Source organism: Pelodiscus sinensis, chromosome 2 (genome assembly GCF_052426305.1).
Source record: "Pelodiscus sinensis isolate ZL-2025 chromosome 2, ASM5242630v1, whole genome shotgun sequence".
NCBI classification, from domain to species: Eukaryota; Metazoa; Chordata; order Testudines; family Trionychidae; genus Pelodiscus; species Pelodiscus sinensis.
Genome location: NC_143053.1, coordinates 201258755 through 201281946, shown reverse-complemented (window position 1 = coordinate 201281946; position 23192 = coordinate 201258755).

Sequence of the window (23192 nt, the reverse complement as noted above, 5' to 3'; positions counted from 1 at the left end):
CCCTCTGCAGTGACTGAGGAGTCCAGAGTCATCTCTGAACCGGAGGATCATTCATGGAGTTTGTGAGTGAACCATCTTTTAGTTAGTCAGGGAATTTGTTTCGGGGACCCCTACTCCCTGAACTGTATCCTCAAGCCAGGGAGTAAGGGTTTGGGGATTTTATAAGCTGCTGCATATTAAACCTGTGGAGGGATTTACCACCTTATCCCGCTTGTGAGTCCTTTGGGCTGTACTGAACCTAGTCAGCCACACTGCTAAACCACTGCAAAGAAGAATTTTGTGGTCATAGCTCATCAAGGGCCCCAACAAAGTATGCGTACCAACAGGACACTAATCTTACATTTGCTACATCAAGTCACGTGACTGGGGAAAGTCACAGGTATTAGCAGCGTGGGCACCAGTGAACCTAAAAATAGTGTTTTACCCTGTTATGTTATAATTGTTTCCTGTTTAATATAATTATTGTGTTGAATATAGTGTATATACTTGAGTTATTTTTTTGAAGTCTCCCAACTATCTGGCAAGTAAGTGGGGATGACACTGTGGTTAGAATTTTTCTCCCAAACTGCTCTGGTGACCTGGCCAGGAAGGAGTAAGGGGGGTGGAGGCACCGCCAAATAAATTCATAGGAAAAAATAAAGAAGATACACCCTGCTGAGGCGGGATCCAGAAGAACCCAGACCTGTCCACCGAAACCTGTAGGCAGATTGGCATTAAAGAAGGTAATCGGGTGGAGACGGGCGCTACAAGAAGATTAATATCTATTAACCCCCCCCCCCACACACACACATTAAGCTTTTGGCACATTGCCAGCGTACCTGATACACTACAGAACTCAGCTAACCGTGGATGGGTCAGAGAGGGCGGAATCTTGAGATTGATTCTGAAGCAGGGTTCAGTAAATGGGTTTAGATATACTGATCTCTAAAGTGGTTGTGGATTTGGGGTAATAGCAGATGTGGCCAAATTAATGCTTCGTGTTCCATCTTTTATTGGTCAGTGAGTGAAGAGGAAAAGACACAAGAGGAAGAGCATAGATTAGTAATGCATAGATTAGTGATAAGATTTGTGTACATAATCTCCCAACTACTTCATTTTCCATATCTATCTTTACCTGGATACTTCTGCTGGTCTGGGTTTGTTAGACTTGTGACTCCTTGGAGTCAGACCTGGACAAGCCTCTTTCCATGCATAAGCAGAAGGAACAAAGTACTTAAACTGCTGAGTCCAAAAAAATGATGGGGAGTGAAAATTGATCAGTACATTCCATCGTAACAAAGTACTGCAGGAATAGCCCAAAATACAGGTGGTTTCATGAGTTTCTTAGTGCTTAGATGCTACAAGGATAAGTGCTATAAAATACCGAAAATTGATAAGATTACAGATCTTTCATCTTTTGGATGCAATCTGGATGCATTATCTACAGTCAGATATCCACTGATCTCCAACTCCACTGTCAATGAACAAAGGCCTGTGTAGTGCCTACTGCCATGAACAGTCCCACAGTGGGATCTCTCTTGGTGCTTGCCAGGGTAGGCACTAGGCCTGTATCTTTATTCACAAAAAAAGTGCCATCCTCGCCTTTAGTCATAAAATCGTAGCCTCCAAGTCACCCCTGAAGAAGTAATGTTCTTTAGTGAATGTGGCATGTCTCCAACAGTTAACTCCACATAGGCAGAGATTGTAGTGTGACGTTTTCTTCTCCGCTGTTGTTCAATGCTTCTAACCAGCTAACTATGCAGCCCTTTTATATTCCACCTGGAGGTGCTTGGCTGTGTTTTCTTGGGACTGTCTGAATCTACTCTGCTTGACAAACTGCTGAAAAATCTGGCATCTGAAGGAGGTGGAGGAAAAGTTGTGTTGCTGCACAATGGGGGAGTGGAGGCAGGCTGGAAGGACTAAACAGTGGAACGAGTAGGAAGTAAAGGGAAAGAATATGAGGGGACAATGGAATGACTGACAAGGAATGGGAGGCAAGATGGAAGGTATAACAGCAGACAAAGGTTATCCTTCATTGTGTTCCTCATTTCAGGGAGTCTTAGTCCCCTATTGCTAGTCTGACAGGTATTTCAATTCCTGCCATGTACTATCTGCCAGGATGATGTACTGTAGGATGCTGGTTCAGGGCCATGACTATGGATCTGGGTTGTTTATTAGCTAATGCTTCTTCATTCTATCATTTGTTTCATTGACTTGGAGAACACCAAACTTCAGGGAATACAGCGGAGGAGAAATCACTCCACACAAACCCTGCATTTAGACTTGGTACATCTTGGGCAATCCTTCTGGCTCTGGACTAGAAAAATCAATCCAGATGGAGGGTTTGTTATGTCAGGACTTATTAATCACACCTTTAAAAAGATCATAAGCTTTTAATTTAATTTAAAAAACTCTAAACTATTTAAAAACAGAAAGTTGAAACCCTGCTGATAACATACCTGGAAACCACCTACTCCTTAGAAATATGACACCACGTTTACTGCCATGTTTTAATAGCCAAAGCTTCAGGGAGTTTTGTTTCTTTTCCTCCCTGGCTCTCTTTATAAGACAGAGGGAGAGCATTTATTGTACATGGCTTGCTGTGTGGCCTCTTTCTGGTCTTTGTTTTGCTTTGATCATTTTGTGTCACCATTTAAAAATCTCTTCATCTGTCAAGGTAGCAGCCAAGAAAACATGCCCTACCATTCCCTGATTGAGGCAGAATTATTAAATCCAATGCCTGTCTGCTGAAAAAAATTGTTGCCCTCTGCTGAATGGATAGACTGCTTCAATTATAATGGAAAGCTGCATGTGGGACATTCCAAGACTGAAGGCTCACACTGATGGATAGATCTACCTGCCCTCCCCATACTTTTGAGAGAATGGTATGCTGTAATCAGATAATTGGCTCTTTAAAGGACATCTTTAGAACTAAAATATCTCTTGGCATACTATTTGAACCATTGGCTTGAGAGTGTGACTAATTTATGGTTAATCATTTCAGCTTTGCTGTTGCCATTTTGTCTGAAGATAATTGCTCAGACCTGAATTTCTCCTCCTGATGTCTTGATTCATAAGAACAAATCAAGTTGCCATTTTGCACGTGAGTGTGCTACTTCATTTAGGGCAAATAGATCACACCTTTTCTGAATGCAATTCCAGTCTCTGAAAAGTTGTTCAATCCTGTTAAAGAACAGGCTGCTAAGAGAGAAAGGACATGAGTCGAATTCTGGACTGCTGCAATGGTGTAAATCTGAAGTAACTCCATTGACTTTAGTGGAATTAATCTTGATTGTTCACCAATGAAATTTGCTCAGACTTTTGTGTATTTTAAAATACATTTAGGTTGAGAAGATCACTGCAATTTTATGGCAACATTTGCAATATTTCCTCAGAATATTGACCTTGTTCTGCCCTTTCTAATAGCAGGCTGATCTCTTGTTCCATGAATAAAATGGAAGTGACATCATATGATTCTTCCATTTCAATTATGAAAAATCAGTGTTCTGTACCCTTTAACTGTTAGTTTGGGCTTTTTAAATGAATTTTGTGCATGTGAAAGTTTTGAATGGTAAGTCCTTAGACCATGAAATCCTCACATTGTCAAGAAGAGAGGTTCAACATCAGCAATGGCAGCTCAATCTTCTTACACTGCCCCAGCTAGAATTTTCACTGGAGAAGGTGAAAGGGATGGAGGTGAAAAGTGCTTCCTTCTCCATTGCCCACAGACGACCTCTCTCATTTTGTCTCCAAAGGCACCAGTTATAACACTCTGGTGGTGTGTGTGTGTGTGTGATATATATATATATATATAATATTCTGGTCCACCACAATTTCTGATGGGCACCGGGGTCTCTGAATTACTCATAGATTGAGCCCAAAAGAGATCACTGTGATCATCTAGTGAGACTGACCTCCTGTGTAATACAGGCCAGGGAACTTCCCTGAGTGAATTCTGGTTTCAACCAGAGCGCCTCTTCCAGAGCAAAGGAAACCTGCACAAACACTTCCAAAAGACAAGCTTGGAAGCTTAAATTCAGAACTCCGTGAGGAAACTAAAAGCCATGGGAGACACTGGGTTCATGGTTTATTACTACGATCTGCAATCCACTGACCCACTTGCTTTGTCCTATGACTGTGGAGGTGTTAAGGGCCACTCTACCTTGACTGGTGTCTCAGAATATGTGCTAAGTACTTATGGTAAACAATCTGTTCCACATTGCATTTAGCTGTGATGCTCAGCGGGCTGATCTACAAGAACGTTGCTGATATTACTTCACTTACACAACTTTCATAACTGAAGTTGACATAACTTAGGTTAATTTACATTGGACACCACACTATGTTGATGGGAGACACTGTCCTTGACTCTTGAGACATTGGAGTGCAGATGTTGATGGGAGAGCACTCTATCGACTTAGCGTGTGTTCAGCAGACTCACTAAACTGCGTTGATCACAACAGTGCTGATTTACCTGGAAGTACAGACATGGTGTACATGGAATACATGGTCTCACGAAGAAGTTTGCTGCTCTCACCAGCAGAAGTTGGTCCAATAAAAGATATTACTTCACCTCCCTTGTCGTAGTTTATAGCCACTGTCATCTGAGCACTGAACAGCACTGATATAGTGCCAGACTAGTGCTATTCTGTACGATCAGATCTAGATTTCAGATCAGTTGAACACTATCCAGTATATCAACAAAATTTAGTTAGGTATTGAATTTTATACTTGAATTCAAAATAAATTGTATATCATCTCAGTTCTGTCTCTGTCTCAACTGGAGATCAGAGTGATGTTTTAATTTATGTTAAAATGAGGACAAAACTAATAATAAAGCGATGACACAGAATGAGAAATGGGAAAATAGAAAGAAAAAATTCTGGAACAGATGAAAATGCACTAGACAGAAAAATGCCTTTAGACAATTGCAGCAGCAACATTTCATTTAAACTTTCTTAAGAGAATAAGACCACAGCCTCCAAATTAGAACAACCGTGTTTTGTTTTTCAAATAACTATATTCAAAGTCTTAGCTGTGAGCAGAAGAACATTTTCTTGAGCTTTTTTTCCACACCTGTCAGAAACTTAAGCAGGTTCCATTTGCCCTGAAGGAGCAGAATTATTTCCAGATCTCAATGTCTGCTTTAAAATAAGAATAGCTGTAATTAGAACATCTTGAAAATTTTCTGATGGAATAGTTTGCCATTGAAAATTGCAGTTTAGTCAAAATTGACATGTTTTGAGGGAATGAGTTGATTTCAATAATACTTTACTAAGGGAAGAAAAAATTAGTTTTGACAGAGTCATTTTGATTAATTTCATTTAAATTATTTTATTAAATAGGATGTTTATATAATATTTAATATAAATCTCTAAATGAAATGTATTAAAGTGACAGTATTGAAATTAAACATTTTGATGGTCCCAAACTGAGGCTTTTTTTTTAATTTTCATTTCATAGGAAATGTTAATGTTTGTTCTAATTTGGGACAGAAACTCAGGTTCCTCATCAGCTCTAGTTGTAATGTCTTTCATAATTCCTATCATACTCTTGCACAATCATTGTATGTTTATTTCAGGTATTGCTTTGTTACCTTAAGAAGATTTGCTCTCTGCAGGGATATTCCCTTTTCTTTCTCATCCAGATTGAGCCTTAATATAAATAACTCTGAATTTATCCATCTTCTGTGTAAGTATTCAAAATATGCAATAGCTCGTGCATTTAGAAAACCCTCAACTACTGTAACAGCCCAGTAAATAATATCTGCTGGAGCAGAATAATTTAAAAGTATGGAGTTTAGTGTTCCATTGCCATGTGGCAGCAAAAGGGGATTTACTCAGGATGCTGATAACAAACATTTGTAATTCACACAATTTAACATCCAAACTTTGTGTCAGGTCATGCAGCCATAATATTTACATTTCCTGTATGCAGAACTGCATACCCATCAGAAAATCCTCCTTAATCATAAAGAGGCCTTGAATTTCCTTCACTCTGTCAATAATTTTCTAAAGAGTTTACTGAAACTCCATTAAGATGTCATGTATGTGTTTTATATCTTTTTCCTCCTTCCTATTATTGATGATTTACCAACCCATTTGTGTGTAAATAACTTCTGTTTATAATCTGCCCCCTTCTTTTTTTCCTTTGTGACATGGTTCTTAAAGTGGTGAAGGACTAGGAGGTGATTCCTTCTGAATGGCAGGTCACATCTCAATTTTTTAATTACTTCTTCTTCACTCCTTACTTAGGACATTTCCCAGAGTAAGTTCTCAGGATCTAGTCCTCTGCTTTCTCCAGGATGTTGGTCCCACATGTGGATGCTCAGTTTAGGAAAACATATTGAGAGGTATCTAAAATAGACATGTATGCATGTGTGTGCTGATTTGGCCAGGGAATATCCTATTAAAGATCTGTGTTTAGAAAATGAGTTCACACAGCTCTGGAAAGTTAACTTTGACAAGACTGGAGCTAAAAGAGGCTAATTATCCACCCAAAGGATGGTATCCAGCAAGTGTGAGATCCCACCCTCAATGAACTCAATGGCAAGGCTCACATTTACTTCACTGAGTAGGATCATGCCATAGTAGAACAAAGAGATGATTTCATTACAATCTTTACCAAAAATTTCCAATCAAGACAGACAGTTATATGCACAAGATCCATATCTATGGTGTCCAACCAGTTCTGATCCAGTAGTCACTGTCATGGTTACTGCTATAGCGAACTAGCCTCATTCAACCAACCAAATATCCATGTGTGGCTAGTGGCTAGCATGTTGAACACCACAGATTTACATTATCGTTTATGAAAATATTATCCATTGAGATAGAATACAATGTGTTAATATAGCTAAACACACTCAGGGATTTAGACAGGCCCACGCCTTGAAGTTTTGATCCAAGTTTTTCCAAGTTCCAAGGAACGTGGGTCTAGGATTTTGGTTCAGGCCATTAAAAAGCTCATTGCCATATATGATGCTTGGGTCTAAACAGTTCAGACTGATGGGTATTTGGATACAGGATTTTGGTTTGGGACCCAAAGATTTCCTAAACCACAGTTGTTTTCCACCACTATATAAATTTGTTATAAGGTGCTCATTTTTAATCATGTGAGTAATTAATCAGTGGAACAACTTAATTAGGGACATGGGAGATTCTCAAGACTTTAAATCAAGATGGATGTATTTCCAACATCTATGTTCTAGCTCAACCAGAAGTGATGGGCTTGATTTAGGGACCAGTAAAATTCTGGGGCATTTGTTATACAGGATTTCAGGTTACATGGTTGTAAGGGATGTGCCTTAAAATCCACAAAATTCTTCAGTAAATGTTACAATCTCACCTTTAAAACAGCATCTTAATATTACTTTCCTCATAAATAAATGATGTAATTTCTTTATGACCGGAACTACAAGAGACTCTTATGGATTCAGATTTTAAATTAATAGTATTCATTATAAATGACTACAGGATTATAAATTTATAGCTTAGAGAATATACTCCCAGACATGATTAGGTGCGTTTTAAATGTATTACTTATAAATGGCAAAATAAATGATTGTTTTGTCATCAAAAACTCTTAATTCGTTTTCCTTTGGGCAGGGTCTTTTGCTGAGGAATTTATTTGCACTGTAATGTATGGGTAATTTGTTTCTATAAACATATGAGAGAAATCTGATGTAATCTTTAAGCCTTTTAGTCAGATAACACTAAATGGGCCTCGCTATTGTAACATCTGTCCTAACATTATTTTAGAACCCCGACACAGCTAATTAATGAACTATAAGGTAGCACATAATTTACATTCTTCCATATTGTTATTGCCTCGTTAGCATTATCTTGTCCTCAGATTTCTCAGTCAAGTTATGATTGTGTGTCCTTATAATGTATTTGGTAGTACATTAGACATGTGTCCTTTAATGTATTTGGCAACCATGTTGTGGCAAAAATTGCTAAATTGCTACCAGTTAGTTTCTGGAAAGCTATCTGCTCCCAGAATAGCTGCATTCATTCAGTTTGAGTAGATGCAATATAAGCTGGATAGTGGAGATCTTTTCCAGTGAAAACTATCTCTTTCCCACCAAAATTGAATTCTGACTGAGCACATTTAGACAATTAAAAATCAAACCAACCCAACCAATCAATCCCAAACAAAAACACCTTTCAGTCTGGGCAAGAGACCAAGGAGGATTATATACCCAACTGTGCAATGTGGTGAAATAGGTGCTGGAACTATGGGTGCCTGTAAGTAGGTTCCTTTATATAACAGGGTTTACAGCTTCAATGGCTCTCAGCGCCCCCACTGTACAAATTGTTCCAGTGCCCCTGAGCACTAAGCACCCTCAACTCCCATTCATTGCAATGGCTCTTGTTGACCTGGGATTAAGTCCCAAATGAATTACGTCCCTTGCTTGTCAAGCCATCTGGCAATAGCAGAGAAAACAGCTTGTCATTGTATTTATTAGAAAGTGACAGGTTACAGTGACATTCTGACCCCACTGAAGTCAATGGGAGTGTTACCAGTGACTCCAAAGGGCCAGGATTTCACCCTTAGTTCTTCATTAAAGAGTGGATTATCAATAGTGCACTAATTCCAGGACTGGGATGTGTTCTTTTGCATTTCTGTGATATTTCGTTCTAGGTTATTTGTTCTTATTCATGCTGAAGCACCTGCTTTCATTTTAAACTGTATGAAAGGCTGATGAACAGAGGTTGGGAATTACAAAACCTCTGATTTATCACTGGTAAATGATCTTTGCATAGCTGTGGTTGCTACTAGCCCAGAGCAATTTGTTGTGTCTTAGACATTTATTTGGTCATTTTCCTCGTGTGCTTTACATGTTTATAACAGCTAGCTTGATGTATGTCCAAGTGGACATTTCTCCCCAAATGGCCTTACTTTAAGTCCTTTTTCTGATGTGGTTTTTCTGTAGTGCTGTTAACATGTACTGTATTGTGAGGGGCATGTCAGATATCTTGTCAGCTAAAACTGCATAGATGTGACTGCTGCAGTGCAAAGCTGTTGGATGCTAATAGAGTTAACAGGCATGTTACAGGCACCTCTCAATACTAAACAACTCTGTAATAAATGCTTTTTTTGAGTGCAATTCTAACAGAAAATGGGGCCATAGATTTATAGGGTGCCCAGAAACCAAGGGAAAATCTATTTCTGATATATGACTGTTTGATGAGTCAAGTAAAATGTTGTTTGTCAGCCCCCAGCATGTATATTTGAAGAAGCAGAAAAACGCACAGTGGCAACCTGCCTTACCCCGCTTTCAGTGATTCATCAAAGATTTGTAAGTTAGTGAATTTTGTGTTAATAATCAAATAGAAGCAAAAAATAAAAGAAAGCAACACCTCGTGGCATTTTATGAAACCGGTTTAAAATTAGGTTTACCTCCCTTGAGACATTGTATTTTCAACTGAATCATATATTTTTGTGATTGCAGCCGCTGAAGCTGATTTCCTGTCTCTATTAAAATCGTCTTTTATGTGCATTATTTTTGCAGATCCTGATGGGGACTAGCTCTTGACTGGTCTGATGGCCCTGCCCTTAGTGGCTTGTTCACTGGTCTGTCTCTGTGGACTCCAGTTATTCTCTGGCCAGGTCACTATAACCGTTTATCTTGGGTTATCAAATTCCACTAGGCAAACTATCCCAACCGGGTAGTCTTCTGATTTACTGCCCACTTTATGCCCTTTCCCAGGGGCCAGTAGCGGAACTTGGGCCTGCCCACTACACTAGATTCCCGCCCAGGGACTGTATGCCCAGCAAACATGGTTTGCTTGAGCTCCAAACTTGTTGCTGTTTGCCTGGTTCCCATCCTACTTCTCTGGAAGTGACTGCCTTTCCCCTCTGGCCTATTTCCAGGTTACCGCTGGAGCTTCCTCTGCTCTCAGTGGCTACTTCTTCCCCCCTCCTCTGAGGTTCTTGCCAGAGTCTGTAGTCCAAGATAGTATCCCAGGCCTCATCCCCCCAGAACTCCTCCTTACACCTAGATGACTCCCCTCATCTCTAGAGAGTGACCAGGGGACTCCTCCCTGCCACATTCTTGCCACCCATTTCCTCTCTTCATAGCTATTTCAGTGTCCCCAACCCCCAAAGCTGGGCTTCAGACATGATTTCTCCTCTGGACGGGGCTTCCTTCCAGGTGCAGCCTATAAAGTTAATTAGCCTAATTTAGCTTTCCAGATCTTGCGTGGGGTGGACTCCCCATCACAAGAGATGAAGATAAATGTAATTTCCCCTTGGCTCTTTGCTTTGATTCTGTGCCATGTATGCTATTGCAAGTTGGTAAAACAAAAGGAAAAACTAAGTAGCACTTTAAAGACTAACAAGATGGTTTAATAGGAGATGAGCTTTCATGGGCCAGACTCACTTCTTCAGATCATATTCTGGAAGAGAATTGGCATGACCATATATACCAAAGGAATACAATGAAAACATTATTAAACTGATACAGGAATACATTATTAAACTGACAAATCAGATTTAGTACAGAAGGTGGGGTGAGGGAGAGGAAGGGAGGGAATAGCCAGGGCTCAGCAAATCGCTGTTTCTACTCACCCGTGGCGAGTAGATTTCAGCCAGTTGCTCTGTTCGCCCCGTTCCCCGGCGCTGTGCGCATATGTGGTGCCGGTCTAGCACATGCATGGTGCAGGGCTGGCAAGTAGATCTCGCCGCAGTTTGTCGAGCCCTGGGAATAGCTATTTATAAGTCAATGAATGGCTAATCAGAGGTGATAAGCGGAGAAACTGTCTTTGTAATGGGTAAGGAAATTAGCCTGGATGAACAGGAATATTTGTTCTTGATCATATAACTGACATGGTTAGGTCCAGTGATAGTATCACCAGAGTAAATATGTGGACAAAGTTGGCAATGGGGTTTGTTGCAAGGGAAAGTTCCATGGTTGGTATTAGTGTGGTATGTCCCATGGTTGTTGGTAAGAATCTTCCTGAGGTTAGGTGGTTGTCTATAGGAGACTATGGGTCTGTCCCCCAGAGCCTCTCGGAGGGTAGTATCCTGTTCCAGTATAGGTTGTAGGTTATTGATAATGCGTTGGAGGGGTTTAAGTTGGGGGCTGTAGGTGTTCTATTGTTGTTTTTCTTGGGCCTATCTTGAAGTAGATGGTTTCTTGGTATTTGTCTGGCTCTTTCAATTTGCTTTTTTATTTCTCTGGGTGGGTAGTTGAGGTTTATAAATGCTTGGTAGAGATCCTGAAGTTTCTGGTCTCTTGTCAGTGGGATTAGAGCAGATGCGGTTGTACAAAGGGCTTGACTATAGACGATGGATTATATGGTGTGGAATGCATATTCCTGTTCATCCAGAAATATAATTTATGCCATCATGTGCCAACAGTGTCCTTCTGCTATGTATATTGCACAGACTTCTCAGACACTTCGCCAAAGAATTAATGCCCACAAATCAGACATCTTCACAAGGAAAAACCAGTTGCTTTTCATTTCAACCTATCTGGACATAGTCTTAATGATCTTACTACATGCATCTTTCTTCAAAGAGACTTTAACACCAGAGTACAGAGGGAAACTTCAGAACTTTCATTCATGCTTAAATTTGACACTTTACGAATGGGCCTTAACACAGATGCTAATTACCTTACCCATTACACTCGGGGGGGGGGGGCCAATTCATCTGCCAAAAGTTATGTTGATAGCTGGACAGTGGAGGGAAGGATGGTGCTAGGACCCTGCGGGCGCTGTTTGCTTCCACACCTGCAGGAAATCAAAACTAAGTGCGAAGCGCCCGGCTGGGGTGGCGCACTGGACGGGGGTTCAGGCTGAGCATACGCAGAATGCAGGTGGTGCACAGGCCCCATCTGCGACTACAAGCCCCACAACCCCCTTCCCTGCCAGTCAGTCCAAGGTGCCGCCCATTGGGCCACAGCTTCTGGATCCTCGCTTGTAGCCCACCCCTCTGAGAAACTGCAACTGACGATTGGCCAGAGGGCGTGTCAATCTGGCTGGGAGTGGAACAGCCCCATGTTCAGGAGGGAGCCCCACATGGCGGTGGGACAGGCAAGAGGGAGTTTGATGGGCGGGGGAGAGTTAATTTTTTTAATTTACATTCTTATTTTTGCTGACTTAGTAACAAATGATTGGGGGCTGCAAATTTTGCCTTTGCCCCATGGCGCATAACACCCTGACTATGCCACTGCTATGTACGCTTTAACTCAGAATACATTCCTAGGATATTGGAGACCTGGTTCTAGACACTCTCTTGCCTGAAGATAGCGAGAGGCTGTGAACTTGGTTCTCTAATTTTGTGGAAAAGTGCCTTATCCATTGAGCTATGACATATTGTGGTCTGAGATTTTCTCAGTCTCTCTTCTTGGGACGCTCCCACGTTTTTTAAGTACTTAAATAGTCACTGCAGCAGTAACTTGAGGTTTCCCACAGGTAAAGCCATCCTGTCCGTAGGATAGTCAGACCCTGCACTTTGTGGGGCTTTGTGGGGACTGCCGCAACCATCCTATAAACAGGATGTTCCCTCATATTTATTGTTAGCTGTGGGGCCCCAGAAAGCGTAGGAGATGACTGCACTCACCAGCTCCATTCTGCTGCCATCTCCCAGCTGGGTTGCTCTGCTTCACTGTGGTGGTGGGAAGTAGAGTGTCCTGGCTCCAGCCTGACTCTACTCCAGCCCACAAGTGATGCTTTCCCTGGCTCAGTGGTAGTCATTGTTCTTAATAGTGGCACTTCAGAGCCATTCATGAAGACAATGAATAATTAGTGGGCTATGGAAAAAAGTGAAAGACTCTAGCAGTTGTCTATCTGAAAGAGAGCTACCGAAAGCAAACTTTGAATTCCCTGGAGTAGATGTTTGTATTATCAAAGCTTTGAGAGAAAGATGGTTTAATAGTTAGGGCAGGGGTTCTCAAACTTTGTGATACTGCAACCCCCCCTCTAAGTTGCTCGCAACCCCCCAGGGGGTCGGGACCCACAGTTTGAGAAACGCAGAGTTAGGGCATTAGTGTAGGACTTGGGAGACTTTGAATTCTTGCTCTGCAACAGACTTTTTAGATGTTCTGAGTAAGTCACTTAGGGTATGTTCACACTGCAATAGAAGACCCACAGCATAGCTGGCTGGATCAGTTGACCGGGGCTCAGGCTGTGGGGGCTAAAAATTGTAATATAGATGCTTGGGCTGAAGCGTGGGGTCTAAAACCCCCACAAAGGTGCAAGGTCTCAGAACCTGGGCTTAAGCCTGAACATCGACACAGCAATTTTTTAGCCCTGAGATGCTGAGTCAATTGGCCTAGGCTCTGAGCATCCATGCTGTAGGTTTTATATTGCTATGTAGACACATTCTCAGCCTCTCTGCTCCTGGATTCTCCATGTGTAAAATAAAGCAAATAGCACCTGCCTTCTTCAGTGAAGGGGTGTGAGGTAAAATACATTAAAGCTTGTGAGGCACTCAGATAACAGGACCATATAAATAACATAGCTATCTAAGATAGATCAAAGTACAGAAATTCTGACTGGACTAAACGGTTTGTCAGCTGTCAGGCACCAACTTTTCTTGGAAAGCCACCTTTAGTGAGAGCAATTGTTCTGTGTAGGAGAGGGAGAGGGAACAGTTAGTGCCAGTCAAATAGCTTCTTCCTTAGATGGTGAGGTTGTAAGCAGCAATTTTCTCCTTCTTCACAACCCTTCTCCATCATCTTAATGCTTTTTCTTTCAGTTAGTCTTGTTATGGCCTGCTTTTTAACTTTTTCTATTAGGATCATATTTAGGGGGATAAAACTAACAAAACACAACCAGATCTGGAATACTCTAAACACAGGCTTTACAGTTTTAAATGCTACAAATTTTCAGTTTAGAAAAGAGGAGACTAAGGGGGGATATGATAGAGGGATATAAAATCATCAGTGGTGTGGAGAGGGTGAATAGGGAAAAGTTATTAGTTCCCATAATGGAAGAACTAGAGGACACCACATGAAATTAATGGGTAGGAGGTTTAAAACTAAAAAAAGAAAGTTCTTCTTCACACAGCATGTAGTCAACCTGTGGAACTCCTTGCTAGAGGAGGCTGTGAAGGCTAGAACTATAACAGAGTTTAAAGAGAAGCTAGATAATTTCATGGAGGTTAGGTCCATAAAAGGCTATTAGCCAGGGGATAGAAATGGTGTCCCTGGCCTCTGTTTGTCAGAGGCTGGAGAAGGATGGCAGGAGACAAATGTCTTGATCATTGTCAATGTTGTAATTGTTGTAAGAATAAAGGGAAATGGGACTGCTTAATCTATCCCAAATGAGGGGGCACTTTCAATCAAGGGAACCTCATTAAGCCAGGGGCTAAAATGTGAAAGTAAGAGGAGAGAGGATAGGTGCCACATCAGGGAGGCTGCAAACCTGCCTTAAGGGTCCTCCTTGGACTGTTTCAACTTATTCCCCACACTGTTCAAAGAAAGAGCTAAACAGGCTCCATCAGGAGTTTCTTTGTTATGTTAAATGCTCAAAAACAGCTGAACGTGGTAGTGGCAGGACTGTGTGTCTGCCTTGCGGGCTAAGAGCTGAAAATTACTAAGAGGCTGATGTGCAGAGGTCACAGCAGAGAGGCAGATGGCCCCAGAAGGTGACTGACAGTTAGCTAGTGAATGAGTGAGTGGCTGGTGAGGCTGAGGCGCACATCTCCCTCTGCAAGATGGCAGTGAGGTGTGAGGAGCAGCCAGCAGGGTGGTGGTGGAGAGGCACAGTCAGAACAGTGAGCAGTAGCAGCTGGCAAGCAGCCAGCAGGGTGATTGGAAGAGAGGAACAGGGAGTGAGTGCCCAAGTAGCAGAGTGGGTAAGGTGCTTCTTTACCCACCCTCCATCCAGGATGAGTGAACTGTGCAGATTCCCTAGAGAATTCTGGGTCTGCACTGACCAAAGATGACAACTGTGAGTGTAGTGCAAAGAAGGGTTGGGCATGTGAAAGGGGACCTTTGGGTTGATGGACTTAAGGAACTGAAGGGAAAAGGACACTATTGGGACAACCAATTTGGGGGTGAGACTTTTACTTATGATTTATGTTTATGAACCCTGTTTGCCGTGTTTCCCCAAAGTAATGCTGAGTCACTTTCCTCCTTTCATTAAAAGTTTCTTTTCTACACTCAGACTCTGTGCTTGCGAGTGGTGAAGCATTGCCGCTCAGAGACACTCAGGGATGCTGGAGAGGAACCCCAGTATATTGAACCTGGCTCTGATTGCTGCTAGATCCACTTGGCAGAAGCCTTACATAGCTTATGTAATATGTTTAATGAAGTTTTGCCCTTTGTGTTTTAATGTCCTTTTAAAAAGCTAATTTAAAGGAGGAAAATATGTCCCAAGGGGGAACCTCACTACCCCCACATCTTGGGGACGAGCAGGCATGGGAAGGTGCTGGCCAGACTGGGAGCCTGCTGGCAGGAGAGGGGCCATAGGATGGCTGGGCTTCCCTCTGTGCCGCTCACACACCGGGTCCGGCAGGGCGACATCCCACAGGGAGAGGACTTGTATTCCAGGACTGGATTACCCAATAGGCAGACTAAGCACGTGCTTAGGGCACCAGCAAAGCAGGGGCACTGTGACAGGGCGCTTGCCCTGCACTGGCCCTTTAAGTGCAAACCCCAGCCCTGAGCAAGGTTTGGGAGTAAAGCCCCAGCTGAGGCAGGCATCACGGATTAGGGTCCATCTGGGGGCTATATAATGAAGGACTCCTGGAGGGAGGAGGACGTTGGGCTGCTGCTCTGGATGTAGGGCAGTAAGGATGTGGCTGCCAGGGAAGCAGGAGGCTCCCTGGAGCGAAAGCAGTGCTGGGGAAGCAAGGCAGGGCCAGGGGAGCTCTGGCCGAGTAAGCTCCCAGGCTGCAGGGCCTGAGACATGGCATGCTGAGTAAACAACCACCCACGGAAGGGGGGCTCAGAGACTGATAGGGGCACTCAGGGCTGGCCCGAGCCCTTTTGGCGCCCTGGGCCCGGGAGTGCGGTGCCACCGCAGGGTGCATGCGCAGGCCCTCCCGTGGGGCACAGGCCCGCCCCCGGGGTGCACGGCGCATGTGAGCGCCTGCCACAGCCGCTGGCCAAAGCCCGGGGCCCACCCCTGGGACACTCAGCACATGCGTGGGCCAGTCGTGGCTGCTGGCATGAAGTCTGGAGCCTGTCCCCGGGGCACACGGCGCATGTGCTGCCCGGCTCGGCCAGCGCTGCTGGGTGCACGTGCTGGGCCGTGCAGGGCCCCGCAGCTGTGGGGACAAGGGCGCTGCTGTCCGGCAGCACGGGGCCAGCGCTGCGGGACCGTGGCTACTGATGGCAGCTGTGAGCCAGAGCGCAAGTGTCCTCTGTTGCAGCCTCTTATGGCTGTGTGCTCCAGACTAGCCCTCCACGTGCACTCATGGGCACAGGCTGCTGCATGATCCTCAGGCTGATGGAGGAATGTGCAGCAGCCCCTTGCTGCCTGCCACCTCCATCTATGTATGTCTAGGGAAAGTAATGGCACTCACCTGAGGGGCCTTCCCTGGCTTCGGATGATGCCCGGGAGACATCCTGGGAAGAGGGTACTGGCTGCAGGGCAAGCATGATGTCCAGGCTGGCAACCATGGAGATGGCGTTGGCCTCTTCTGGGAGGGTGACAATGGGTGTCTCCAGCCCAGAGTCCACACCGGGGGAGGGGAGTGTAGGGGACTGTCATCCACTCCCAGGATGTGATAAAGCTGCCTGTAGTAGTGGCAGGTCTGGGATGCCGCTCCTGAGTGGGAGCTCTGCTCCCTGACCTTCTTTGACCTTCACACGCACCTGCTACTGGGTGCACATGTGGCTCTTGTGGCCCAGGCTTTTGTCCATCTGGCCATAAATGTCCGCATTCCTGTGTCTGTTGAGGGGATCCCGCTGGTTCTTCTTCTCACCCCAGATCTCAAGGAGATCCAGCATCTCCACACCAGACCTGGAGTGTGGACAGAGCAGCCAGCAGATCACCTGTGGGATTTCCTGGAGGCCACTTATTTCGAAATTACTCCAGCTGCCCCGTCTACACGTGCCCTATTGTGAAACAGCTATTTTGGAATAGGCGTTATTCCTCGTAGAATGAAGGTTACAGACTCCAGAATAAGACGCCCTTTATTCCAATATTATTTCAAAAGGGTGGGCTTGTTGTGTAGCCGCTTGCAGAGTTATTTCGGAATAACGCTGCAGTGTAGATGTGCCCTATTTCGAAATAAGCTTATTCCTCTTCACAAGCAGGAATTATTATTTTGAAATAACAGAATTGGTAGTGTGGACACTCACCTTGTTATTTTGAAATGTAGAGATGCCCAAACTGTGCAATGAGAGATCTTGACACCATTGTAACATTCCTGTTCTGCCACAGGAATGGAAGGCTTTCAGAAGTGGCTGATCCCAAAATATGGTGTCCACAGAAGTTCTTGGAAAAGTGAAGCTCATAATCATCCTGTGGATTATTGACTATCCCCTATATTTGGTGGTGTGCCTGCTTGTGGCCAAACTCGTTCTGCCATGATCTTCTCTTCTGTGTACTCTTTTTCAATCTCATCATAGCAGAATCCTATAGACTTGTGCCAGAACTGACATTCAGAACCTGGCATGAACACAATGACTGGGCACAGAATCCTGATCCTGCAGGCTGACCTGTCAGGTATAGGACTGATCGGGACTATTCACAGAACACAGAAAGGGTCCTAATGAAATCTGAAGTGTTGTGAGGTTTAGTAAAACTGCTCCCATTATGGAGGCAGGAGGCAAAGTGTGTTGATGCACTTTCGTAGGTTAAGGAATGTCTTAGAATGGAGTGACAAGACCATAATCAGGGCAGGCTTGGGCTAATTGAGAGATGTTGGTTTATTAGATTGACAGCATCAAGAGAGCACTACTTTGGTTTTGGAACAAAGATTAACAGGAAGAAAACTGTCTAATTCGAAGCAGCGTTTGCTTTCTGAAATGGCAGATAACAGCTGAGTGGCAAGAGGACTGTATTCATATAGACAGGCTCATTATGGAAAGGAAATAGAAGATTAAGCCACTGTTGATTCTCATTGCTTTGGCTGACTCAAAATCCAAGAGCTCCTCACAGTTTGCATTCTGTAATCTTGCCCTCCCCTCTCCTCCTTGCCTTTTGAGAGAATTTCTGAATGTGCAAGGCAAAGGTTTTTATTTAGACTCCTTCTGAGACTGAAATGGATTGACAAGCTGAATGTGTCAAGGATGCTTACGTATGTTATTGCCTAATAATAATAACTCAAAACCACTGTGTGGCTTTTCTGTCAGGCTTGCAGCTCATGCAGGGGACTTGAATGATCCTGTCCAGTGTAGAGTCACTGGGACACCACTGTCCTTGTGGGTAAGGTGGTGATTAGCTTTCTGTTCTAAGCCCACATTTGAACTCCCCCATCTCTCTTCAACAAAAGTAATTGAACGTGCCTGAATGTTGTCATGTTTGATCTTCTGTTTAAGAGTGAGAGATTTTTGTTTTGAAAGAATGGTGGAATCTAGACACAATTTTAACAGACTAGGAGATTTTGTAGTTTCCTTGCCTTTTTTTTTTTTTTTTTTTTTTTTTTTGTAATATAGCTATCAAAAAACAAACAAACTCAACAGCAAATAAAACCTTGGCATAGAAACTCCAAATCTGATTTAATTCTGTTGTCCTCAGTGTGGACTGGTGCCTTCAAATAATTTCTACTTTTCAATAAATTGGAGGGATAATTTTGAAGTTAGTTACTAATTCTGCTTTTGAACCTATGAAAACTCTGTAGAGTTTATGAAACTTGCAAATTATACTGGTGGATTTCATGCAGATTGAAAGGACCAAGTAAAAATCCAAACTGTTTAGACCTATCTTGCTTATAAATCGGATTTCAAGAAATAGTATTCTATCTAATTCCACAGAGATTCCACTGCCACGGTGTAGCACCAACTAAAGTGTCAAAACATAGAACCAATAAAAGCTAAGACAGAATTGTTATATATTAAAATAAACTGGTTATACCCAAAAGCCATGATCTAACTTCTAGAAGCTCAAGCCATTGTTTCTAACATCTGAAAACATACCATATTATCCAGTTAAACTAAGAAATAATTCTGAATTGAGAAGGATTAACTTTTCCTCAGCTCTTGAAAGGGTAAGAGGCTAATTTCTGTTAAGTAGCAATGAAATCCTATCCCTGTACTGCAAATACCATAGAAATGTTTGAAGGGGAAGTTATTTAAATACCTGAGGCGCCAAATTGCTTTGTGAACTCGGGGCTTCCCCCAGACAGAACAATTTGCAGGATTGGGACCTTAGGTTATGAACTCTTTCCTCCCCCGCCCCGTGCCCTCATGGAGTGTGTACTGTGGTTGGCAGGTGGAAGCTGCGAGCTTCGAATCAGGGTTTGAAATCTAGAAGCCTCTGCTCATTGGTTGAGCCTTAGCCTCTCCTTCTAATTATCAGGCAGTCTAGGGCTTTATAAAGGAGTGAGTCAGTGACCAGGGAGCTTGCGAAACAGGAGTTGTTAACAGGGAGTTTGGAGAGGGAAGGGGGCGAGATACACTCACCATTCCTTAACATCTTTTCACTACACTCCTTCCCTTCAAGGAGGCATTTAATAACCTTAGGAATCTCTCAGAGGGAAGGCAGGTATGGATGGTGATAGCTCTGCTGTGCCATGTTTGTCTTCCTCCCAGAAGAAAGAAGGGATTTTAGCTGCACTAAGTGCAAGCTGGTCACCATTTTGGAAGAAAAAATTAGAGGACTGGAGGCCCACGTATCAACCCTACGTTCTATCAGAGAGGATGAAGACATCCTCGATAAGAAGGCAGCGTTTAATCCTGCAGGCACAGCAGGCTGAAGAGCCAGTCAGGGCAGTACAGGACAAGGAAGAAAACTGGCAGCATGTAGCCTCTAGAAGGAGAAGGTGGCCAACTCAGGTATCCCCCATCCCTGTAGAGGTAAGTAACCACTATCAGGCTCTCTCCACAGGCACTGCGGTGGAGAATGATTTAGCAGGGTCTTCTCAGGGAAGAAATCAGAAGGGAACACCATCTACTGGAAGGCATGGGATGAATAGTCCTAGGGATGGGGGTTCCACAACCACCACCCCCAAAAGAAGACGGGTGGTGGTGGTTGGGAACTCCCTCCTAAGAGGGACTGAGTCATCCATCTGCCGTCCAGACCTGCAGACTTGAGAAGTGTGCTGCTTACTGGGAGCTCGCATTCAGGATGTGACCAAGAGTTTTCCAGAAGTGATTAAAACTTTGGATTGCTACCCCTTCCTGATTCTCCATGTAGGAACTAACGATACGGCCAAGAATAACCTTGAATGGGTCACAGCAGATAATGTAGCGCTGGGAAGAAGGATCAAGGAATTTGAAGTGCAAGTGGTATTCTCGTCCATCCGTCCAGTTGAAGGAAAAGGTCCGGGTAGGGATCATCAAATTGAGGAAGTAAATGCATGGTTGCGCAGAGAGAGGGGAAAGTCAGTGGATGTGATCTACCTTGACTTTAGCAAAGCTTTTGATACGGTCTCCCACAATATTCTTGCCAGCAAGTTAAGGGAGTATGGATTGGATAAATGGACTGTAAGATGGATAGAAAGCTGGCTAGACTGTCAGGCCCAACGGGTAGTGATCAACGGCTCGATGTCAGGTTGGCAGTCGGTTTCTAGCAGAGTACCCCAAGGATTGGTTCTTGGACTGGTTTTTTCAACATCTTTATTAATGACCTGGATGAGGGGATGGATTGCACCCTCAGCAAGTTTGCAGATGACACTAAACTAGGGGGAGAGGTAGATATGCTGGAGGGCATGGATAGAGTCCAGAGTGACCTGGACAGATTAGAGGATTGGGCCAAAAGAAATCTGATGAGGTTCAACAAGGACAAGTGTAGAGTCCTGCACTTGGGACAGAAGAATCCCAAGCATTGTTACAGGCTGAGGACTGAATGGCTAAGTAGCAGTTCAGCAGAAAAGGACCTGGGGATTACAGTGGATGAGAAGCTGGATATGAGTCAGTGTACCCTTGTAGCCAAGAAAGCTAGTGGCAATTAGGGTGCATTAGGAGGAGCATTACCAGCAGATCCAGAGATATGATCATTCCCCTTTATTTGGCTCTAGTGAGGCCACATCTGGAATATTGTGTGTAGTTCTGGGCCCCCCACTATAGAAAGGATGTGGACACATTGGAGAGAGTCCAGCGGAGGGCGACCAAAATGATTTGGGGGCTGGAGTGCATGACCTATGAGGAGAGACTGAAGGATTTGGGTTTGTTTAGTCTGCAGAAGAGAAGAGTGAGGGGGGATTTGATAGCAGCCTTCAACTCCCTGAAGGGAGGTTCCAAAAAGGATGGAGAAGGGCTGTTCACAGTAGTGGCGGAACAAGGAGTAATGCTCTTAAGTTACAGTGGGGGAGGTTTAGGTTGGACATTAGGAAAAACTATTTCAGTAGGAGGGTGGCGAAGTACTGGAATGGGTTACCTAGGGAGGTGGGGGAATCTCCATCCCTAGAGGTGTTTAAGTCTCGGCTTGACAAAGTCCTGGCTGGATTGATTTAGTTGGGATTGGTCCTGCCTTGGGAAAGGGGCTGGACTTGATGACCTCCAGAGGTCTCTTCCAGCTCTATGATTCTAAGTGCACTTTTAGATGCGGGAATGAATGATAGAACTAGTAAGTTTTACACAGACCCAAAAATATTCTAGGTGTCCCACAAGCAGATACAGCATCTGCCCCAGCCCCGCCCCTCCTGCCCCGGCCCCGCCCTGCTCCATCCCTCCTGCCCCGGCCCCGTCCTGCTCCATCCTGTGCTGCCCCGCCCCGCCCTGCTCTGCCCCTCTTGCCCAAGGGAAGCCTGTTCTTCCCCGCACTGCCCTCCCTCTTGGGGGAGTGGCACAAGCAGCCCTCCAGCTCCCCTCGGCCCCAGGCCCGCAGCTGGCTGCGCGGCCACGCTGGGTTACTTGGGACAGTGCTGCTGTGCGGCTGGCCCCCCGGGGCTGGGGCGACCCTGGGATGTGGGTCCAGTCAGGGGCCGGAGGCTGGGGGCGGACAGGGCAGAGGCTCCAAGTTCGCTGTCTTCTGCGCGCTTGCCCGGAAGCGTTCACGGGCCACGGCGGGGGGATATAAGGTCCCAATCCTGCATATTGTTCTAGGCTCTAAAAGCCGCTTGTGCGGCATACCTGAGTATATCAGGCTGTCTTCTCTGCCAAAAAAAGGGTGTATTTTCACACAGCATGATTTCAACAGCTTCCACCCCACCATCAACCTCAGCATGGACCAGTCTACACGGGAGGTACATTTCCTGGACACCACGGTGCAAATAAGTGACGGTCACATCAATACCACCCTATACGGAAAGACTACCAACCGCTATACTTACCTGCATGCCTCCAGCTTCCATCCCGGACACACCACACGATCCATTGTTTACAGCCAAGCACTGAGGTACAACCGCATATGCTCCAACCCCTCAGACAGAGACCTACACCTACAAGATCTTCAACAAGCATTCTGTAAATTACGATACCCACACGAGGAAGTGAGAAGACAGATTGACAGAGCCAGACGTGTACCCAGAAGCCTCCTGCTATGGGACAAGCCCAAGAAAGAAACCAACAGAACACCACTGGCCATCACCTACAGTCCTCAGCTAACACCTCTCCAACGCATCATTAGTGATCTTCAACCCATCCTGGACAATGATCCCTCGCTTTCACAGGCCTTGGGAGGTAGGCGGGTCCTTGCCCACAGACAACCCGCGAACCTGAAGCATATTCTCACCAGCAGCTACACACCGCACCATAATAACTCGAACTCAGGAACCAATCCTTGCAACAAACCCTGGTGCCAACTCTGCCCACATATATACACCAGCAACACCATCACAGGACCTAACCAGATCAGCCATACTGTCACTGGTACATTCTCCTGCACATCTACTAATGTAATATATGCCATCATGTGCCAACAATGCCCCACTGCTATATACACACATCGGCCAAACTGGACAGTCCCTACGTAAAAGAATCAATGGACACAAATCTGATATTAGGAATGGCAACATACAAAAACCTGTAGGGGAACACTTCAATTTTCCTGGATACACAATTGCAGATCTCAAGGTAGCCATCCTGCAGCAAAAAAACTTCAGGACCAGACTTCAAAGAGAAACTGCTGAGCTACAGTTCATCTTTAAGTTTGACACAATCAACTCTGGATTAAACAAAGACTGTGAATGGCTCGCTAACTACA